Here is a 21,202-nt window from a genome sequence, read left to right on the forward strand (position 1 = left end):
CCTACCTTCTATGCTATTTATTTTCTGCACCTTCTCCCCCCTTTTCCTCCTCCCACTCCCCTTTGCTAACCCTCCATGTGATCTTCATTTCTATGGTTCTGCTCCTGATCTAGCTGTCTGCTTAGTTTGCTTTTGTTTTAGGTGTGGTTGTTAATAACTGTGAGTTTGCTGTCCTTCTACTGTTCCTATTTTTTAACTCCTTTTTCTTAGATAAGTCCCTTTAACATGTCATATAATAAGGACTTGGTGATGATGAACTCCTTGAACTTGACCTTATCTGAGAAGTACTTTATCTGCCCTTCCATTCTAAATGATGGCTTTGCTGGATAGAGCAATCTTGGTTGTAGGTCTTTGGATTTCATGAGTTGGAGTATTTTTTTTCAGCCCCTTCTTGCCTGCAAAATCTCTTTTGAGAAATCGGCTAACAGTCTGATGGGAACTCCTTTGTAGGTGACTGTCCCCTTATCTCTTGCTGCTTCTAGCATTCTCTCCTTCATTTGAATCTTGACTAATGTAATGATGATGTGCCTTGGTGTGTTCCTCCTTGGGTCCACCTGCTTTGGGACTCTCTGAGCCTCCTGGACTTCCTGGAAGTCTGTTTCCTTTGCCAGATTGGGGAAGTTCTCCTTTATTATTTGGTCCAATAACTTTTCCACTTGTTGCTCTTCCTCTTCCCCTTCTGGTACCCCTATAATTCGAATGTTAGAACATTTAAAGATGTCCTGGAGATTCCTAAGCCTCTCCTCCTTTTTTTGAATTCTTGTTTCTTTATTCTTTTCTGTTTGGTTGTTTCTTTCTTCCTTCTGGTCCACTCCATTGATTTGAGTCCCACTTTTCTTTCCATCACTATTGGTTCCCTGTGCATTTTGCTTCATTTTACTTAGTGTAGTCTTCATTTTTCATCTAATTTGTGACTAAAATCAACCAGTTCTGTGGGCATCCTGATCACCAGTGTTTTGAAATGTGCATCTGATAGGTTGGCTATCTCTTGGTCACTTAGAAGTATTGGCTCTGGGGCTTTGAATTGTTCTTCAGTTTGAGTCATAATTTTTTTGTCTCAGTGTGCCTGTTACATATGAGGGGAGGGGCCTTAGGTGTTCACCGGGGCAGGGCAACCCAGTGTCTGGGTTGTGATGCTGTGTGTGGGGGTGGGGTCAGAGAGGGAGCAATGGCACTTGTTCTGCTCTCTCTCAGATTTCAGTCCCCTCTGCCACTTCCCACAAGCAAATTGGGCCCTTCTGGTGCTGGTTCCTGGGTGTTTGGGCTTGTGTATGTTCTAGGACCCTGTGGGTCTCTCCAACAAACTCTCCTGTGAGGCTGGGAGACTCTCCTGGTACCGCAACCCTTGAAAGTTTTTCCAATTGGTGCATTTAGGCTTTAATTCCCATTGCTGGGACCCTGGGTTGTGCAGTCTGTCTTGCTGTCCTTTTTTTTTTTTTTGGCCTGGTTTATCTGCATGCGAATGTGTGACCATGGTCAGCCAGCCAGCCACTTGGCACCCTCACTGGGTCTGCCCATTGCCACCCCAAACCTGCACGCCTGGGTTGGTCAGGCCACTTTTTCCTGCCCTACCCCTCTCCACCAGCCGCTCACTCCGCCCCTCTTACCAGTCTGGATGAATGGTTCATTGTTGTCAGACTTCCATACAGTTCAATTTTCTGTCTGTTTTAGTTGCATTTTTGTTTCTAAATCTTTGTTGTCCTTAAATTTGGTTGTGCAAGGAGGTACAGTATTTCCACCTATGCCACCATCTTGGCCAGAAGTCCCTATATGATTTCTCACTTCAGTTATTTTACTTTTCAACCAAAAGATTTACTTCACTTAGTTATCTGTAAAATACATCTTTATTAATATTCTTCATTTGATTAATCATTGTTATCACACTCTTCCTTAATTCCTTGCAAGTTACCTTTATTTGCTTGGATATATTTATAATAGCTGCTTTGAAGAATTTGTCCACTAAGCCCAATAACTGCACTCCTCAGGTTAACAGATAACTGACTTTTTTTCTTAAGACTGGGTTACATGTCCCTACTTCTCAGTATCTCTTACAGTTTTGTTGTTAAAAAGTGACCTATTTGTTAAAAGCTGGATATTTCAGGTAATACATTGTAGCAACTCAGGATTTCTCTTTTTCCTTTCTGGGGGGTTATTATGGTTGCTACTCTTTTGTATATATTTTGTTCTGTTTGTTTAGTAATTTACCTGAACTAATTCTGTGGAGTCTGCCTCCCCCACACTGTCTGACCCCTTATGCCTTTGTTCAGACTTTTCTTATTCTTACCTTTATTTGTTGAGTCTGGCTTTACAGGGGTTGCCCTTATGTTAGCATAACTTAGCGGGCAGTCAGTGATTGGTCAGTTGTACTCAAGCACCTTGAGCCACAGTTTGAGAATAGAGCTATGGGTAGGCTGGGAAATGCATTTAAAGTTCTGGTGATTTACAAGACTGTCCTGACTTTTACTTTCTATGTGTGCAAAGCCTCACAATCAGCCATGATGAATATATAGCTAGGGACCTTCCCATCTCTCCTGAGTATATATGTGGCCTGACCATGCACACAGCCTTCCAGATGACCAGAGATATCCAAGAGTTTATCGAGGTCCACCACAGCAAACTCATTCCTTGGCTCTTCCTGTTAAATTTCTTTCTCCAACCAGGATCACAACTTCAGGCTAATTGCAATGTTGCCTTCCTTGTTTGTTTGCCATCAAGTTCATACTATTTTCAGTAACACTTAGGGATGTGATATTTATTCACACTCTGTTCCAAATCAAGTCATTGCCTCTAGCAGTGAAGCTTCTGGTTTTCTCAGCTTGCCACACCCTGACAGAACTTCTGCATTGACCAAAATGAGTCTCAGGGGTGGTATGAGTAGTGATAGTCCCAGGCTACAATGCCACAGATTTTCACAGTTCTAACTTAAGATTCATTCGATTGTTTAAAAAATAAATATTTCTAAACTTGCTGTTAAGTCTTTGGTGGACTTATTTGGAAAGTTATAAAATGATTGTTTTTCAACATTTTGTTCACTTTTGTCACTGCTTTTTCTGGAGCACATTTGCTACATTCCTCACTTCTTCCAATCCGAAGCCTTGCCCTCTAGAATAAAATTTCATGTTTCTAGAACCACAGCAAAGGGGTTATTGAGAGGAAGAAATCTAGAAAATATCACTGTCATACAAAATAAAATCAAAACTTACAATTATCCCGTAGTTTGGAAAATGTGAATAGCATGAAAAAGGAATAATACTTTTAAAAAGCTCTGTTTGCGAGTGAAGGAAACCGGGATCTGTGTCTGACTCTGCTGCCAGTGAGGGGCTGATTCTGGTGCTTTGCTTCATCTAGCTGAGCCTCAGATGCCTCAGCGGTCAGAAAAGCAGCTGCAATTCAACTGCCTTTTCGGGTCTTCATAAGTGTCATGTCTGTAGAAAAACATGCCTAAGAGATGCTTCAAGGATCATGGTAACAAATAATAAGCAATGATGCTGCACTGAAGCCCCTAGAGACACTTTCTTGGTAAAAACGGTCTGAGGAGCAGGGACTTGGCTCAGCACATACTCAGAGAATGTGAACATTCCCTGGATCTGAGCACCACAGCCCCCTGGCATGCTCAACAATCAAAGTGCACAAACAATGACCTGACTAAAAGTACAAATAATGACCAGGTAATCAAGTCCCAAGTGCCACAGGTAAGTAATGTAACATGACATTTGCCCATCTAAACACCACGTTTCCAGTGTCTGCTCCCCACTTGGTCATTGTTGGTGAGGACCCTTAGCCATTCTAGGCCCCTAGTTCCTGATCTGAAAAGTTAGTACAAAATCATTTCTTACTTTGACAGCTAAGGGGATTAAAACAGATGTGATCATTCAAATTCACAGCACAGAACCTGGCACACAAATGCTCCATAAATGGTGGTAGACATAATTAATCTGTTTCTCCAGGGGTGGTCTTATATGTTGGCAGTGGAGGTGGCTGTAGATGCATGTGGTAGGGAATCCACACCCTTTACTGATCTCTCTCCCCTTTACTAGATTAATGCTAGGGTAAGTCATGTGTGTGTGTGTGTGTGTGTGTGTGTGTGTGTACATGTACATATATAAGTAAGAAAGCCCCCTTTAAAAGAGATATCAAAACCCATTATAGCCTCACAGCCCTATTGTGTGGGGTGGGATGAGATGGGAGGAAACGTAGGAAAGATGAGAAAGAAGAAGGCACTGAAGAGAAGGCCACAGAGGGACAGAGATTTGTTTCGGGAGGTGGACAAAACTAGGTGAGAGCAAGTGAGGGCGGCAAGAGGCAGGCAGGAAGCACAGAAGACTGGCTCTGCCCGAGGCCACCTTGTAGATCCCATTTCAGGATCCAAAAGCTTCTCTCTTTCACAACAACCCCAAGCATCTGTATATCTCTATGACTCACCGCTCTCTCTTCTCTATCAGCAAACTATGCAGTTTCACTCCTCCACCTTGCCTCCCAAATTGGTCCCAAGCCCAGAGATTTCCCAAAACTGTGTCTCACTTATCCCCCTTGGCAGGCGGCACTAAGGGTGCTCCCCAGGCTGACGTGTTGCTGGCCAGGTTTACCCACTCTGGTGTTTTCTGCTTTTGACACATGGGCCTCTCCACTAAGGCTCTAAAACGCAGTCTTTCCAAGTGGCTCAGTTAGGGGCCATATTGGCTCCTGTAACTGACAAAGTCCAGGGGTAGGGCGGGGGTCAGGTACAGCTCAATCAGTCTTCAGCTGTGTGTTCCTTTGATGCTGTTGCCTCTGTCTTTCCTCACCTCTAGTCTGACAGTGAGCATTAGAATAGAATCATACCTGGACTAGACAGAAGACAGAAGGAGAAAGGGACTATTCCTTCCTCTGACTCTATAGGAAAACAAAAGCAAAACCAAACTTCCTTTACCAGCATCTCCTTGAAAATATACCCATTTCTGAGCCAATTCCTATGGTCAGAGAAATGCATACACTGATTTGCTATAGCCTGGGTTCTTAAACTGACTGCTGGCAAACTTCTCAGGATTTCATGTCCACATAAATACTCTCAGAATCTTGGTAAAATGCAGATTCAGGAGATTTGGAGTGGAGTCTAAGATTCTGCATTTCTAGTGTCCAGGATGACATGAATGGTCAGTGTTTGAGTACAAAGGAACAGTGGGTATGCACACTAAATGTAGAAGGGCTTGTAAGCTTGCAACACCATTGAGTTCCCAGGACCTATAATGCCACCCACTATGGAGAAGTTACCATATAAATATTTGTTGATTTTGAAGACTATCTTCTCCACTGTTGGGGATTGATGCATAGTCGGGTTACAGGTCTTTCTAATCCATTATCCATCTCCAGGCTCAACTGTCAACTTTTAAACCTTTCCAATATTATTTAAGACACTTAATAGATTCCGAAAGCTATACAACACTTGCACTTTGGAACTAAAAAGTTACAGAAGTATCCTTTCTTTAATAAAATCAGTAAGAGATAAACTTTTAAACTTATTGAGACGATAATATTTAGACAGAGGGATCTCCTTTTCCGGGGCAAAAAGGTTTAAAATTAGAAGTACTACATGCAAAATTAGTGCTTGACCATAGAAATAAATAACATGATGCTTTGCAAACTTTTAGCATGCCTTCCTGTATGAAATAAGGTTAAGTGGCATGTTAAAAAAATCCCAATGACACAAAGTATCCATACTCAAACTGATACACAGAAATGAATGTTGAAGTAAGATACTCTTGTTAACACACTGTCCTCTGATTCGTTAGAAAGTTTAAGAGCACATGATTTAGATTTAAAAGGACTTCTCACTTTTCTTCATAGAACTTTTTTGGAAATATTTTTACATCTTTCTAAGTACTTCTCACTATTTGCAGCCATCAGAACCAGCTCCGCACTGCACAGAGGAAGCAAAGGTACTTGGACAGATTCTTTCCTGAATTCCATACATTCACCCAGAATAAAGGCTCTTGAGAGAAACCATGATCTCCAAATGAAAAACTTTGGAAGGAAGATTGTTAAATATTAAAAAAACAAAAACACCTCAGATTTGTGACCCCTGGCATTTGCCAATTCTGATATGCTAATAAGCAGATTTTCTGAAGTTTTGGGCAAAATGGTAGCTATCCTCCCAGCAGTCAAAACCAATGTAAAGTCTTCAACTCTTCCAGGAACCCCATCTCATTTTCCTGGTGGGTAGCAGGTCTCAGAGGCCGTCAGAGGCCTAGTCAGTTCCTGTGACAAGGGCTAATCCCCAGCTCCCATTTCCTCATGCTCCTTCCCTTATCAGGGAGAAAGGTATTTATTCCTTTTGGCCTGATTTTTTGAAGTGACAATCAGCCTCAAGTAAATGCCTGCAAAGTTATAACTGATATTTCTCAGTTGCCCCTCACATCCAAGCCTGTCCGTCTCCTGCCAAGCTCATGGGACAGAAGGTTCTTTTTTTTTAGCCAGGTACTTTATGTTTGGGGGTTTGTTTTTGTGTCAGGAGAACAGGATACGTGGGAAGAAGAAAAGAGAGAATAGAGATACCATCATCCATTCTTCCCTTCCCCACAAGCAGAAAGTGGCCTAGGCCTCCAACACAGGAAGTATAGGCAGCAAGGTTCATTGCTTTCCCTAGCAATAAAAGTAACAAAAGCACTTCTTGAACCACCTGAGACAACTCTGAAAGCATCTACAGCTGAGAGGCTGGAACAAACCATGAACAACTTACAAAAAAATCTCTGCAGCTGAAATCTTTACAAAAGCCTAGAGGTCAGTGCCTTCAAAGAGACATTTACCTCTGTCAAGTTCTCTGGGCAGACCAGGGGCCAGAACTGAAGAGAGAGATACTCCAGGAGACTCCAGAACAGTCAGTAGCTGAGGTGGAACCCCAAATCCCTGGGTAAAGCCAGAACTGTGACAATTCCTGACTCTTCCTGGAAGCAAAGGAAATTTTCCATAGGAATGACTATAGTATAATCTTACCTTATTCTACCCTGCCAATCACCCTTTCCTGTGCCCCCACATTCTTTTAAAGAACTTATGCTGTTTTGCCTACCCTCTCCTTCCTACAATATATGCCAGATATAAACACATAATAACTGGATGAACCAACATGGCCACAAAAGGGTTAAGTGGACAGGTCAATGGGTCCTAGAAGGTCTTCCCAGCTCCCTACCCCTCCTGATTTTCACCTTGGGAAGTTCTGAAGAGTGATGTTAGTGATCAAAACTAAAATAGAGGAAGAGGGCCAGTGAATGCTGTATTAGAAAATACATTAGAATTAGGGAAATTTCCCTAGGGAAGGTAATTCTCTGGACTTGGCGTTGCCTTTACAATACTGGAAACCATTAAAGAACTCTAGATGATGGGTTTTAAGAGAGCCAGTTCAACATTTGAAACATTAAACAATCCAGAGCATGTTTAGGACCAGAGGCATTCAGATGAAAGTTTGTACAAACTTTCATCGCTGCAGAGTGAAGACACAGTTTTCTCATCCTTCCCATTTCTATGCACGTCTTACTCAATAGAGTGGCTGGGATTATTTATTGTGTACTCTGCCACGTAAGTCTCAGGACACAGTATAAATAATTGAAGTCATTTATTCGTAAGGTGAGTCACAAATGAGTAAATAGGAAGATCATGTAGTCAATTTGTGGAAACTGACAACATTTTAAAGTTCAATATAACCCCCTTGAAAAGTCCTACTTTTATAATTCTCAACAGTTGCTACATCTAAGCCAAACTAATCCTTTAGTTTTTCTGTTTGGTAACTAGCCCTTCCTCCCCCAACCCCACCACTCCTGCTCCTATTTTTTTTCTTTTTTACAAACACAGAAAGTAAAAGGAAAAAGCAAAATAATAACTTTAAAATTCCAAGGTTTTACTTCAAGCCAAGGCCACATTTCTAAGCAACTTTGATCAGGTAAATTACCTCTAAGTGTCTCAATTTTTCCCTCTGGAAAATTGAAATAATTTTATCACCTTTGATCTGTAAATTTGTAGGGGCATTTAGAGATTGAATGAAACCTACCTGCTGGGATTTCTGTTCCCAGAAAAATGGAGTCGACATACTTTCCCCTATTCCTCCTGCTAAATTCAACTAACAATCCTGGATATTTACACATGAAACAAGCATAAGAAGATCTGAAAGGTGAGAAGAGGAAATAGGCTCGCTAGGAACCTAGGAAGCACATAGGTGGTGAGTTCCCTAAGGTTCATTTTTGCTTCATGTATTCCAGACTCGATACTGGAGAAGTGTTACCCAGTCATCACCAACCATCATAGTCAACAGCAACAACTACAAAAAGCCTAAAGGAAAACCTGTTCTCTCTGGCCAAAGGACAATGAAAGGGGTAGTCTAAAAATTAAAAAAAGAAAGAAAAAACCTTTGAGATAATAACCAGTCTACTCCAGCTAAACAACACAGAAAGAACTGCAGCCCAAACCCCACCTCTGCCAGCAAAGGCCAAGGGGTGAGCCTCGACCTCCACCCTTAGCTCCACCCTTAGCAGTTCGGAACAACGTGTCCCCGCCCCCTCTCCCCCAGGGTGTGTCTGAGGAAGCATAATGGAGAGTCAGAATTTTCACCAGTATTCAGTGGTAACAAAAACACCCCCAACCACAGTGTCACTGAAAGCTATATGGGGATGCTGACATCCCACCCCATCCCGCAGTAGCAAGGAACCCTCATCCCCTGGTTGTCAATGGAGGCAGAATGAAGAACCTGGACTCCTACCCCCACCTGGCCAATAAGGAGGTAGAACCTCCCATCCCCCACAACCACCTACCTGAGCACTGTCAGAGGAGGCCTGTTAAACACAAGATTTAAATAAGATCTAGAATTTTATAACCTAATACTGCCCAGGTTTCAATTTTTTTAAATCATGTTATGACAAAAAAAACCAGTAAGAATTCAAACTAAAAGAGAAAAGACAATCATCAGATGGTGCCCCTAGATAATACACATCTGAATTATCTGACAATTTTAAAACAGCCATTAAAACCTGCTCTGATGAACAACTATAAACATGCCTGAAATAAATGAATAAAGAGAAAGTCTTGACAAGGAAATACAAGATACGAGGAAAAACCAAATGGAAACTTAGAACTAAAAACACAAATAACTGATATAAGAAATTCAATGGCTGGGCTCAACAGCAGAACAAACAAGGCAGGTGAAAACAATATCAGTGAACTCGACTAGAACAAGAGAAATTATCAATCTAAACAACAGAGAAAAAATGGACTGAAAAAAGTAAAGCAGAGTTTCAGGAACATGTGGAATTATAGCAAAAGATTTAGTCATCAAAGTCTAAAGAGGGAAGAAGAAAAATGAAGCTGAAAAAGTAACCATAATGAAACAATTATAATAGTAGCAAATAATAATAATAGAAACAAATTTTTAAAATTTGGTTAAGGGGTGTAAGGAGGTGGGGGTGGGCTGGGAGGGGCAACAGATCCAGGAAGCTGAGCCAACCTTACGCAGAAAAACAACAACAAAGAAATCCATTCCAAGGCACATCATGGCCAAACTTCTGAAAACTAAAGACAACAGACATCTCAAAAGCAGCCAGAGAGTAAAAGGCGCATTGTGATAAAGGTAAAAATCAGTTCAAACAACAGTGCATTTCTCACCAGAAACCACAGGGGCCTGAAGAAAGGGGTATGATCTTGTTTAAATGCTGAAAGAACTAGCAACCCAGAATGCTATACCCAGTGGAAAAAAAAAGTCCTTCAGGAATGTAGGGGAAACTAAGGCAGTCCCAGGGAGAAACAAACCAAAACAAAACAAAACAAAACAAAACTCAGGGAATTTGTTGCCAACAAACCTACCTTAAAAGAACAGCTAGGGAGAAGCACGAGCTGTTCACCGTGACACAGTCCGCCTGCCCTGCTCTGTGGGAGAGCCCCGCCAGGGCTGCTACCCACAGTCACCTCTTCTACTTCTCCGGCGCTGCCCCCAGGTGCGCACGCGCAACCAGTGAGCACTGTAAGGGAAGAGGCAATGGTAAAACAAGAGCTCTCAGAACATCAGGAAGAAAGTCCACAGAAAGAATAGGTACATGAGTCAAGCACAATAGATGTGCATATTGTAAACGAGCCTTTAAAAGAAAGGGCTCGTTCTTTCAAATGGCTCCATAATATTCCACTCCATGTAGATACCACTAAATATTGATACCACTAAGATCTCTGTTGATATGTCTTTTGTTGTTGTTGCTAGTGTCAGGTTTTGTGATTGCAATGCAAATTAAATACTTCTTTTCAAAATCTTCACTATACATATGCATGATATCTGTCAAATAAATTTGTCACAGTACAACTGTTGAGACTAAAGGTTTATGCATTTGGAAATTTTATTCTATCAATGTAAGTCTCCTGAATATAATAAATGATGAAAGGCAGACACACAAAAAATACATGTTTCCGTTTTATGTATGTAATTCTCAAAAACAGAAAAACTTCTTACATTGTCTGAAGATAGCACGATGACAGCTTTAGGGCAGTTTGAAATGGCCAGTTTGGGAAAAGTCATGAAGGGGATTCCCAGAAACTGGTCATGTTCTGTCTCTTGATTAGCGTGGTGGTTAAATGGGGTTGTTTCCTTGCCAATGCATCAAAGTCACACTTAAAGTTCTTTTATTTTACTTTATGCATGATATACTTAAAAATGCTTATTAACAAAAATTATATAATGAATTACATTAATTGGTGAGACAAAATTCTGTATACTTCAGAGACATTTTGTTTCTTTTATTGAGAAAAGTATGTCAATCTCTTTGGCCAATGTTTCTGTTATTTCTAACTTGTTGTATACCAGTTTATGGTATTTATATTTTTAAAGTTTATTGAGGCATAATTTACATAATCTGTACATATTTCAACTATAAAGTGTGGTAAGGCTAAAGAAATATATACACCCATTAAAATTAGTTCTGTGTAGAGTCCTTTGAGTTTTCTAAGTAAAAAATCATGTCATCTAAAAAGACAAACAGTTCCATTATTTTCTGCTTTAATCTTAAACCTTTAATTTATTTTTCTTAGATTATTGCACTGGCTAGGACTTCCAGTACTGTGTTGAACAGTCATGGTGAGAGCGAATATTATTTCATGTTATTGTTTTCAATCTTAAAGGGTAAAACGGTCAGTTAATATTAAATATGATGATAGGTTTAGTTGTATTATTTGGTTTAAATACCCTTTGTCAGGTTAAGACACTTTATTACCAGTTTGCAAAAAGTTTTTCCTATCCTTACTCTTTTTTATTATGAATGAATATTGAATTTTGTAAAAGGCTTTTTATGAATCTATTGAGATAATCATAGAGCTTTTCTTCTCTATTTTGTTAATATGGTGAATTATCAATACATTGATCAATTTTTGAATGTTGAACAATCCTTCTATTGCTGAAATAAACCCTACTTGTCATGAAAAAAAATTAATGACCAAGTACGAATTATTCCAAACACGCAAAGCTGGCTGAATATTTGAAAATCAATTCATGTAATCTACCACAATAATAAACTAAAAAGAAAAATCATATAATCAAAGAAATTGAAGCATAAAATACATTTTTATGTATGTTAAAAATTCTCAAATGCAGGAATAGAAAGGAATTTCCCGATAAACAAACACTTCTTTAAAAGATATCTACAGCTATGTTTTATAGAGAGTGATAAGATGAACACTAAGATGACACGGGCTGCCCTGGCCATATAGCTCAGTTGGTTAGAGCATCATCCTGATACACCAACATTGTGGGTTCAGTACCCATTTAGGGCACCTACAATTAGCAACCCAGGAATGTATAACTAAATGGAACAACAAATCTCTCTCTCTAAAAAAAAATCAGTAAAAATAAAATAAAGATGACACAGTTTTCCTGACAGTTGGTCAACATTAGTGAAAAATCAGCTGGTATAGGAAACAGGTAGGAGTAGGAGGGGAAGAGTGGGAGAAATGTCTCCTCCCCTCCTTTCTATTTTAAATGAAGCATCTTTTTCAGAGGGAAAAAGTGAATTCAATCCAATGAATGTTTTAAGTTCCTAAAAAGTAAATAACTGTTTCAGCCTTTTAAATTCCATATGAAATTATCAATGAGTCATGAGAAAAATGCTAACATCAAAATTAAAATCAAGTGAATCACTGTTGCTGGCTGCAGTGCAGAAGCACTTTGCTCTGTGCTTACACTCTGCTGAAGGCCAATTGGCTGCCTGCTCCCTCCCACCCCACCACACCCCCTCCCTCCGGAGCAGCCCTTCTTCCCAGCATCCCAGAGGCTGGGTTACAAATGGGAGGAAGGCAACCCCCCCACCCATGAGCATTTTCCAAGAGGGAACTTTGTGGAGTTAGTCCTCTCTGAAAAGTCAGTTCCATTACCATGAAAAAGAAAAATCACAATAGCTCCAAGCTGGCATCTCAGAAGAGACCTTCAGCACAGTTTCAGTTGGGTTCAAGAAACTCTCTCGGGGACTTCCAGCCAAGATGGAGGCATAGGTGGAAATACTGTACCTCCTCACACAACCAAATTTAAGGACAACAAAGATTTAGAAACAAAAACACAACCAGAACAGACAGAAAATTGAACTGTACCGAAGTCCAACAACAACAAACCATTTATCCAGACCAGTAAAAGGGGCGGAGTTGGCCACTGGCAGAGAGGGGTCTCAGCAGGAAAAAGCTAAGCAGGTGGTTGGCAGACACGGGAATGAGGAGGAAACAAGCAAACCCAGTGAGGCACACAAGGTGGTTGGCTGACCAAGAACACACATTCACATGCAGATAAACCAGGCAAAAAAATGGGCAGTGAGACAAACTGCGCAACTCAGGGCCCCAGCGCTAGGAAATAAAGCCTAAAAGCACCTATTAGAAAATTTTTCAGAGGTTGAGGTGCCGAGAGAACCTCTCAGACTCACAGGAGAGTTCATTGGAGAGACCCACAGGGTTCTAGAATGTACACAAGCCCACCTACCCAGGAACCAGCACCAGAAGGGACCAATTTGCTACTGGGAAGTGGCAGAGGGGACCGAAATTCGAGAGAGAGCAGAACAAGCACCATTATTCCCTCTCTGACCCCACCCCCACATACAGCTTCACAACCCAGACACTGGGTTGCCCTACCCCGGTGAACACCTAAGGCCCCACCCCTCATATGTAACAGGTGCAAACAGACCAAAACATTATGGCTCAAAGAGAACAGATCAAAGCCCCAGAGCCAATACTTTTAAGTGACCAAGAGATAGCCAACCTCTCAGATGCACAGTTCAAAACACTGGTGATCAGGATGCTCACAGAACTGGTTGATTTGGGTTGCAAATTAGATGAAAAAATGAAGGCTACACTAAGTAAAATGAAGCAAAATGCACAGGGAACCAATAGTGATGGGAAGAAACCTGGGACTTAAATCAATGGAGTGGACCAGAAGGAAGAAAGAAACAACCAAACAGAAAAGAATGAAGAAACAAGAATTCAAAATAAGGAGGAGAGGCCTAGGAGCCTCCAGGACATTTCTAAAGGTTCCAACATTCAAATTATAGGGGTACCAGAAGGAGAAGAGGAACAGCAACAAGTGGAAAAGTTATTGGACCAAATAATAAAGGAGAACTTCCCCAATCTGGCAAAGGAAACAGACTTCCAGGAAGTCCAGGAGGCTCAGAGAGTCCCAAAGCAGGTGGACCCAAGGAGGAACACACCAAGGCACATCATCATTACATTAGCCAAGATTAAAATGAAGGAGAGACTTCTAGAAGCAGCAAAAGATAAGAGGACAGTCACCTACAAAGGAATTCCCATAAGACTGTCAGCTGATTTCTCAAAAGAGACCTTATAGGCAAGAAGAGGCTGGAAAGAAGTATTCCAAGTCATGAAATCTAAAGACCTTCATCCAAGATTGCTCTATCCAGCAAAGCCATCATTTAGAATAGAAGGGCAGATAAAGTGCTTCTCAGATAAGGTCAAGTTCAAGGAGTTCATTATCACCAAGTTCTTATTATATGAAATGTTAAAGGGACTTATCTAAGAAAAAGAAGTTAAAAATAGGAACAGTGAAAGGACAGCAAACGCACAGTTATTAACGAACATACCTAAAACAAAAGCAAAATAAGAGGACAGCTAGATCAGAAGCAGAGCCACAGAAATGGGTGTCACATGGAGGGTTAGCAACAGGGGAGTGGAAGGAGGAGAGAGGGGGAGAAGGTACAGAGAATAAGTAGCATAGATGGTGGGGAGAAAATAGATAGGGGAAGGGCAAGAATAGTGTGGGAAATGTAGAAGCTAAGGAACTTATGACACATGGACACGAACTAAAAGGGGGAATGGGGGGAAGGGGATGTGCAGGGTGGAGGGGAATGAAGGGGGGAAATGGGACAGCTGTAATGGCATAATCAATAAAATATATTTTTAAAATTTAAAAAAAACCTCTCTCAGGTTTGTGAGAACCTAACACCAAACCCCTCCCCTTTTGTATCAAACCAAGTTGGTATTTGCAGCTCCTTTTTCCTTTGACATCTTTCCTTATCTCCACAGAAAGTCCTGACACCAAGAGGAAGGGAAGAAGAAACAGATGGAGAAGAAGACAGCTGAATATAAACTACTCTAATTGATTATTTTAGGATTGGGTGAGGGATGCAGGCGAGATTAAAGGTAGCAATTTCTACTCCTGACACAGAAGGACCTCCACTCAACTTACCACCTCATCACTCAACAACCTTGTGGGTCCCAGCTCCTTTGGGATCCAGAGGTTAAAATCCCTCAGACCAGCTATGCAGGTGCCTTCCAGAAAGTTCAGTTTGGGCAACAGCTACCATGAAGGAATCTTCTTATTTTTACACCATTGGGGCTGACATGCCACCATCCCTCTGAACATCCTAGAAACAGTACATGATGCATGAACTTGTGACCCATTCAGAGGACCCTAAGGGTTAACAGCTGTGTCATAGATTCAATGTCCTATCTGGGAAGAGGAGCTCTTTGAGACCCTGCCTGCCATTCTGTGAGAACACACCTGATTATATTTCAGAAATGTCTAGCAATACCCTCTGTGTTCATGCCACCTTCTTAAAAGTACCTCAGTGAACGTGTGAGTACATCAAAGGATAAAGTTAACAAAGGCACAAAAGAAGTATTCTTCAGACATCCGAGCCTTGACCAGCTTCATCAGTTAAAGTGATACTCAGTGGAAGGCACTCACCAGAGAGAGAGGACTTGGAGCTCACTTCTGTTATCTAATATGACCAGCTTCCAGAGATGTATTTCCTCAAGGCATGGGTCTATTTTCCTCAGGACTGCTGTTATTGGTAAGAGGATGCTAGAATTCTTAGGCTGCAGCTTTCTTTTCAGTTGAGACTGTTCTTCCTCCACAGTTTAATAAAATGGGAGCCATCAAAAGTAACTTCTGAGCCCATCTCCTCACAGGAAAAATGCTCTGCAGCCCCGCCAAGGAGGGGGTTATTCTGCTCAGACAGTATTTAAAAATCACCCTGCTGCCCATGAAAGCTGCATTGATTGGATAAGTATGTGTGTAGATAGACAGACAGATAGATGATAGATAGATTTGCTTGTTTTTTAAGTAGGAACCACCCCTAACTTCAATTCTCCCCATTTTCTTTGATTCAGCCTAGCTATCTTCAGGCAGCAAACATACACACCAAATTCTATGAGAGTAGAAAATTTTAAATGTCTTCTGGGCCTATTTTCCTATTTCCATTTAGCTCGCCTATCGAATGCCACGAGGTTTGCCACCTGATTCATTTCCGGGCCCTGTGTTTAAGCATCACTCTTGTCATGACTGATAACATTGACGGTACTCGTGTGCTGATGAAGACTGTAGGCTTACTGGTGACACCAAGTGACAGGGCAATTTTTAAGTCAGTGGTAAGTTTTCTTCATAGGAGAACATCGTGTGAAATGTATATGTATGGACCGGATCCTCATTTCCAAGGCATTCCGTGATGAACAAACCTCAGGGCTCCCTGTTGGAGCCCCGTGCCGGGAAACCCTGCCTCTAAACAGATCAGTGAAGTTGGTCAAGTTTTCCATGGATTTGACCGAATTCCAGCACAGGGAACCCTGGGAAAAGGAGAGGCAGGAAGGGATGAACACGGGGAAAGGGCAGACCTGGAGCGAGGAGAGCACGTCAGCTACAAATCGTGAACACATGCGAGATGAACTTGTGAACACACGTCCAACTTGGCAGACGTATAAAGATCGCGTATTTATAACATGCTCCTGAAACATCTCACTGAAATGAGCCATTTAAACGACTTTGATTTAAAATTAGGCATTTGAGAATTTAGAAAAGAAATTTCCAATACTATCTACCAAAAAAGCAAACGCAGCTTCCTGGAGACCGCATTCTCCATACACGGACGCCTTGTGTTTTTGAATGTTGCCTCAGAAAAGCCATCTTTTCCCTCCTCTGCCTTTGCAACAATCAAAGCAGCTGTCTGCGGGCTGAAGTGCAACTTTATTAGTGATTTAAAACACACCCCTGGAAACTGAGCTGGCCTTTTTTTTTTTTGTCCATCCAGGTGGGAAGCGTGCTCCAGCACATGGGAAAAACACTTCAGAAAGTTCTCAAACAGATCATGCCTTAAGAACTCGACATCAAAAACTCTCCTACCAGCCATGTCCCCAACAAAAGACCAGGGCAACCGGTAAGAAAACTAAGCCTTCCATATAAAGACAAAGATAAAATATTCAGCTGCCAAGACTCGACATCTTTAAAAATGCCTTTTCAATCTTTAACTTTTGTCGGCTCGGTTGTCTAGCAACCAAGGGCTGAAAAGAAACTCCACCCAAAACAAAGTGAAACAATACAGACATTTAACTTCATGAGTATGTGTGCGTGTGTTCAGATTTTCAGCGTGCAAAGATAGAAACTCGCTTTCAGACAATTAAAACAGAAAAGTCCCCGAGTGTAGACGGCAGGAAAGGAAGTCGGGAGTGAGTAAAAAGCAACTTGAAAATGCGTAATGCGGGATGAGGGTATAGTTTCCACACACTGGGCTAAAGCAAGGTTTACACTCTTAAGTAATAAAAACAAACCATTAAGCTCAGCCCAGCACTGTCAGGAAGTATAAAACAGTTCTTGAAACTTTGCAGTTACTATACAAAAGCTTTTCATAAACTCTGTTTCCTGATCTTCATTAAACGTTCACATCAAGTTGCCATGGGGCAATTAGCTTGCCTCCTGAAATCAATAAAAAATCAACAATTTGGAAATAGTTGTACAGTAAAATAGTTCAATAATTATTCTCTCATAGTGTTGTGGCCAAGTGGTTCCAGTGTAAATGCAGTCCAGATGAGATCATGCTCCTTACGAGGGAAGCTTTAAGCAAATCGCTGGTTTGCAGAGAGATCTCATCAGAGCCCAGCGGACGGCAGGGCAGCAGTAACGCACGCCTGGCACCGCCTTGGAGGGGGGCCCGGGACGCGGGGCAAACCCGGGCTGGAAGTGGTGTGCAAGTCAGTGTCTGGCACGCAGCGTAAGCAACTCAGAGGGACTCGATACAAAACAGAAACCTAAATGAAATGGTAAACCCACCCTGGGTTCACCCGGCAAGTAAAGCAGTAGGCACTCTACCCTCAGCATTTGAACTCTAGAAAAGAAAAAAGTCAAAAGTTTCCCTTGGGTAGTGTGTGTGTGTGCATATCTATTATATGCATATATTTTATATGTAGATATTACATATAAAAGTATATTTGAAATTAGGAATTCATTCATTCCAGCATTTCTTCAACAAATATTCAAATCTGTGCTGCTTGTAAGAAATCTTGAAAAGTAGTCCCTAAAGTAAAATGAGACAGCAAAATACCTGATCCTCATAGGACATTTGGCTAAAAGGAAGGTGCCCACACAACGTTACTTCTTTCCTGACCCCCTTCGTAGAGGAAAGTCGTTTCCTTGTGCTTTTTCTAACCTGAGCCCATTCACTTCAGCGCCTTATTCGAAGCCAGCCGCAGCATCATAAATTCCAATCTCCATTCAATCAAACCTCAAATACCAGCTTGGGCAGCTTCATATCCACCCTCTAGGCTCAGTGGTGTTGCACAGTGAACTGTCTTAGAACTTAAAAAAATTTTTTCAAGCATCATTTTTAGTATAAACAAATGCTTCAAATGTATGACATCTTGTTGCTGCCTTCAAAGGGAAAACTTTCAACTCAGACGCTTGGCACTAAGATCACACGGATCAACTCAGTGGACTGACTTAAGTGTTAAACTTTTTTAAAGTACGTTAAGGGCTTGCACCTGCTCCCCCATCCACATAGATGTACTGACACGTATTGGACTAAACTGACTGCATGCATGCCCAAGCAAGCAAGCGGAGCAGATTTTACAAGATAAGCAACCAAGTGTTTTCATGTCTGAGGGTAGCTAGAACACAAAATTGCCAGTCATCTTGTGGGGGAGAAGAATGCCTTTGAAAAAAAAAATAGGTAGGGCATCCTTTCAGGTATGGTGAAATGTATTCAAATGCCATCCTGTATGCGGGTTTTGTTGTTGTTTGTTTTTCCCCTGTAAGTGTTACTTGTGAGAGGAGCCTAACCTTGGTCCAACTTTCTGCTGTTATGATTAAGAAGGTCATTATTAGCCATGCTCCCCAGCAGAACAGCGGAACAGCTTCACCTGGGAGCACGTTAGAAATGCAGAATCTCGGGCCCCACCCAGACTTACTGAAACAGAACCTATACTAATAACATGATCTCGATAGGTCTGTATACACATTAACTTTGCATTCTCCCAGAGGCAGGACTGGTGATTCATACGCACATTAAAATCTAACAAGTCTTACTTACAGCCTGGGTCCCCCATGTTAGGTAGAAGTTCACTTTGAAGTGCGCAGGGCAGGGAGATGGTCAGAAACTCTGTCCCGGAGAAAATACCGTAAGGCTGTAATTTATGTCAGCAGGGTGGAGGGAAAAGGAAAGCAATTTACCCCAGCGAAGCAAACTTGCATTCCATCCCCCACCTCACCCTGCCCCACCCCTCCCTGCAAAATAACTGAAAAGGAAGTGCCAGGGCATTCTTATTTCTTTGGGATTGCCTACCTACATCACACTTATTGCACACTTATTCTGACTGCAAAGCTGTGTTCCTTGGGCTTTAGAACATATTGGGGAGGGCCGGGCTGGGGGCAGCGGTGGCATCTAACACTCAGTGAATCTTAATATTAATATGGCTATGGATTTTTAAAAGTGCTTTGAATGCACAAATGATTTTTCCACCTCCAAGGAAAAACTGAGAGAAACATATGGAACTCTTAAATTATCTGGTGATTATGTAGCTCTCTACAGAGATCAGATTCGCAGATCATGTCTCCACTCTCAGTCTCTTGAGATACACGTGAAGCAGAAGCTGAAGTAGAAGTTATGAAAAGATGCAAGCACATAGAAATGTGTACACCATTCATCCTCCCCCCCCCCAACTTTGAAGTCAAAAAACAAACAGAGCCTTCTGGACCTGCCATACAGGTTAAAACCATGCCAGGGAGGCCCGTGATGCAGCCCCGACCAGCACAGAAATAGGTGACGCGATTTAATCAGCTTGGAAACCAAGTCCCCCAATTAGGGAGCCACTACACTTTGTAAAACACTGACTCGAAAAGGACTCACAGCTTCCTACAGAATAGTGACTGAAGATTCAAGAGATTCAGCGTTGTGACATTGTTGAGGTTAGTTGTGACATACTTTTTTCTCAGAATGAAGAACGTAGAATGTAGGACTATTCTGCTTCTCAAGTGAGCTGCCGAGAGGGTCAGTCTTCAACTATTACAAAATTCCTGAAACTAAGCTGAAAATGCCATCATCTATAGATATGTAATATATATTACATAATTCTGCATCTGTATATTTATGCATAGTACATACTGTATGTGCATATGTATATTTGCACATATACCTTACACATATGTATGCACATATTAAAACATGCAAAAACACACTTGAGTTGATACCAATATAAACTATTTTAACTGAGAAAATCAGAACCAATGAAACAAAAACCAAGGGTAGCTGCATCTGCCAAATGGATGAAAATTCTTGTGCTGTATTCTCCCTCTCTAGAGTATTTGGAGATGAGAAAACATGGGTTATTTTTTAAGCTGTTAAGACTGTACTGTCTGCCCCTCATTTCCAAGGCAGGAGAAGGTGCAGAGTGGCTGGAGGACAGAGCCTGTCCCGCCCTGTGAACTTGGATCTGACCCCACTATCCTCATCTACAAAAGAGCAAGAGGGACACAGATAAAAAGAAACTAAAAGATTGTTCAGAGTAGAAGAAATACAAGACAACCTGTTACTACTTTGAAAATATAATCTACATAATCTCAAGGTGAGGATTAAACCTATCACACCCCAAAGCTAACTTTATTCATGGTCAACGCAAGTTTATTCCTGGGAAGAATTAGATTTTAACAGTCTGTTCCATCACGAACACACTATTTTTTCAGCCAATGCCAAGGCGAGGCTAGGAAAGAATATTCTAACTAGGCCTCAGGCACTCATAGTAGGATCAGAAATGATACAAAGTCCTAGGAACTGACCTAAAATACTTCCAGTGAAATAGTGGGGGGCTCTACGTTCCCTGGCTGTACCAACATGGCCACCCACCGGACCCTTCCCTGCGTCCGATTTCACCCCAGAGCACAGCAGCCCAGCCACTGCGAGTGTTCACTCTGAGCAGCCTAATTTGACTTCATTCTGCTCGGGCTTCAGTCCAATTGGCAGATGTCCTTGTAGAAGCTGATCTCAGACACTTTCCCTTTCTAATTTTTTGGCACCATTGCCTCTGTTGCATGGGATATTATCTCTGAAACTTTATCTTGGATTCCCCAGGTTTTGCCTGTTTTGTAGCTTTGGTTTTCTCTTAAATCTTTCTGCCCCAAAGAGGTTCACGTGAAATACTAAGTCACTGGTAATTCCTTTGGTGCAAACAGGAATTATCAAATGACTTACTTGCAAATTTCCAACTGTTGCTTGCCTTTTCCCCGCCTCCCACCAAAAGGGCTAACTTCAGAAGCAAACAATGGAAACCCAAGGAAATTGCTGGGAACACTGTACAAACACATCATTTTCTCTTCTCACAGGCTGGATGTTATAAATTGAAATGCCAGAGCCTTGAAATTTATTATCTGAAATAAGTTTAACATTTGGAGAAATGTGTTCAAACACATTACCTTGGAAAGAAAAGCAAGCTGATCGAACAGAGAGCAGGGGGTGGA

The sequence above is a fragment of the Artibeus jamaicensis genome, unplaced genomic scaffold, assembly GCF_021234435.1.
Source record: "Artibeus jamaicensis isolate MK-2021 breed Jamaican fruit bat unplaced genomic scaffold, CSHL_Jam_final contig_685, whole genome shotgun sequence".
Taxonomy (NCBI): domain Eukaryota; kingdom Metazoa; phylum Chordata; class Mammalia; order Chiroptera; family Phyllostomidae; genus Artibeus; species Artibeus jamaicensis.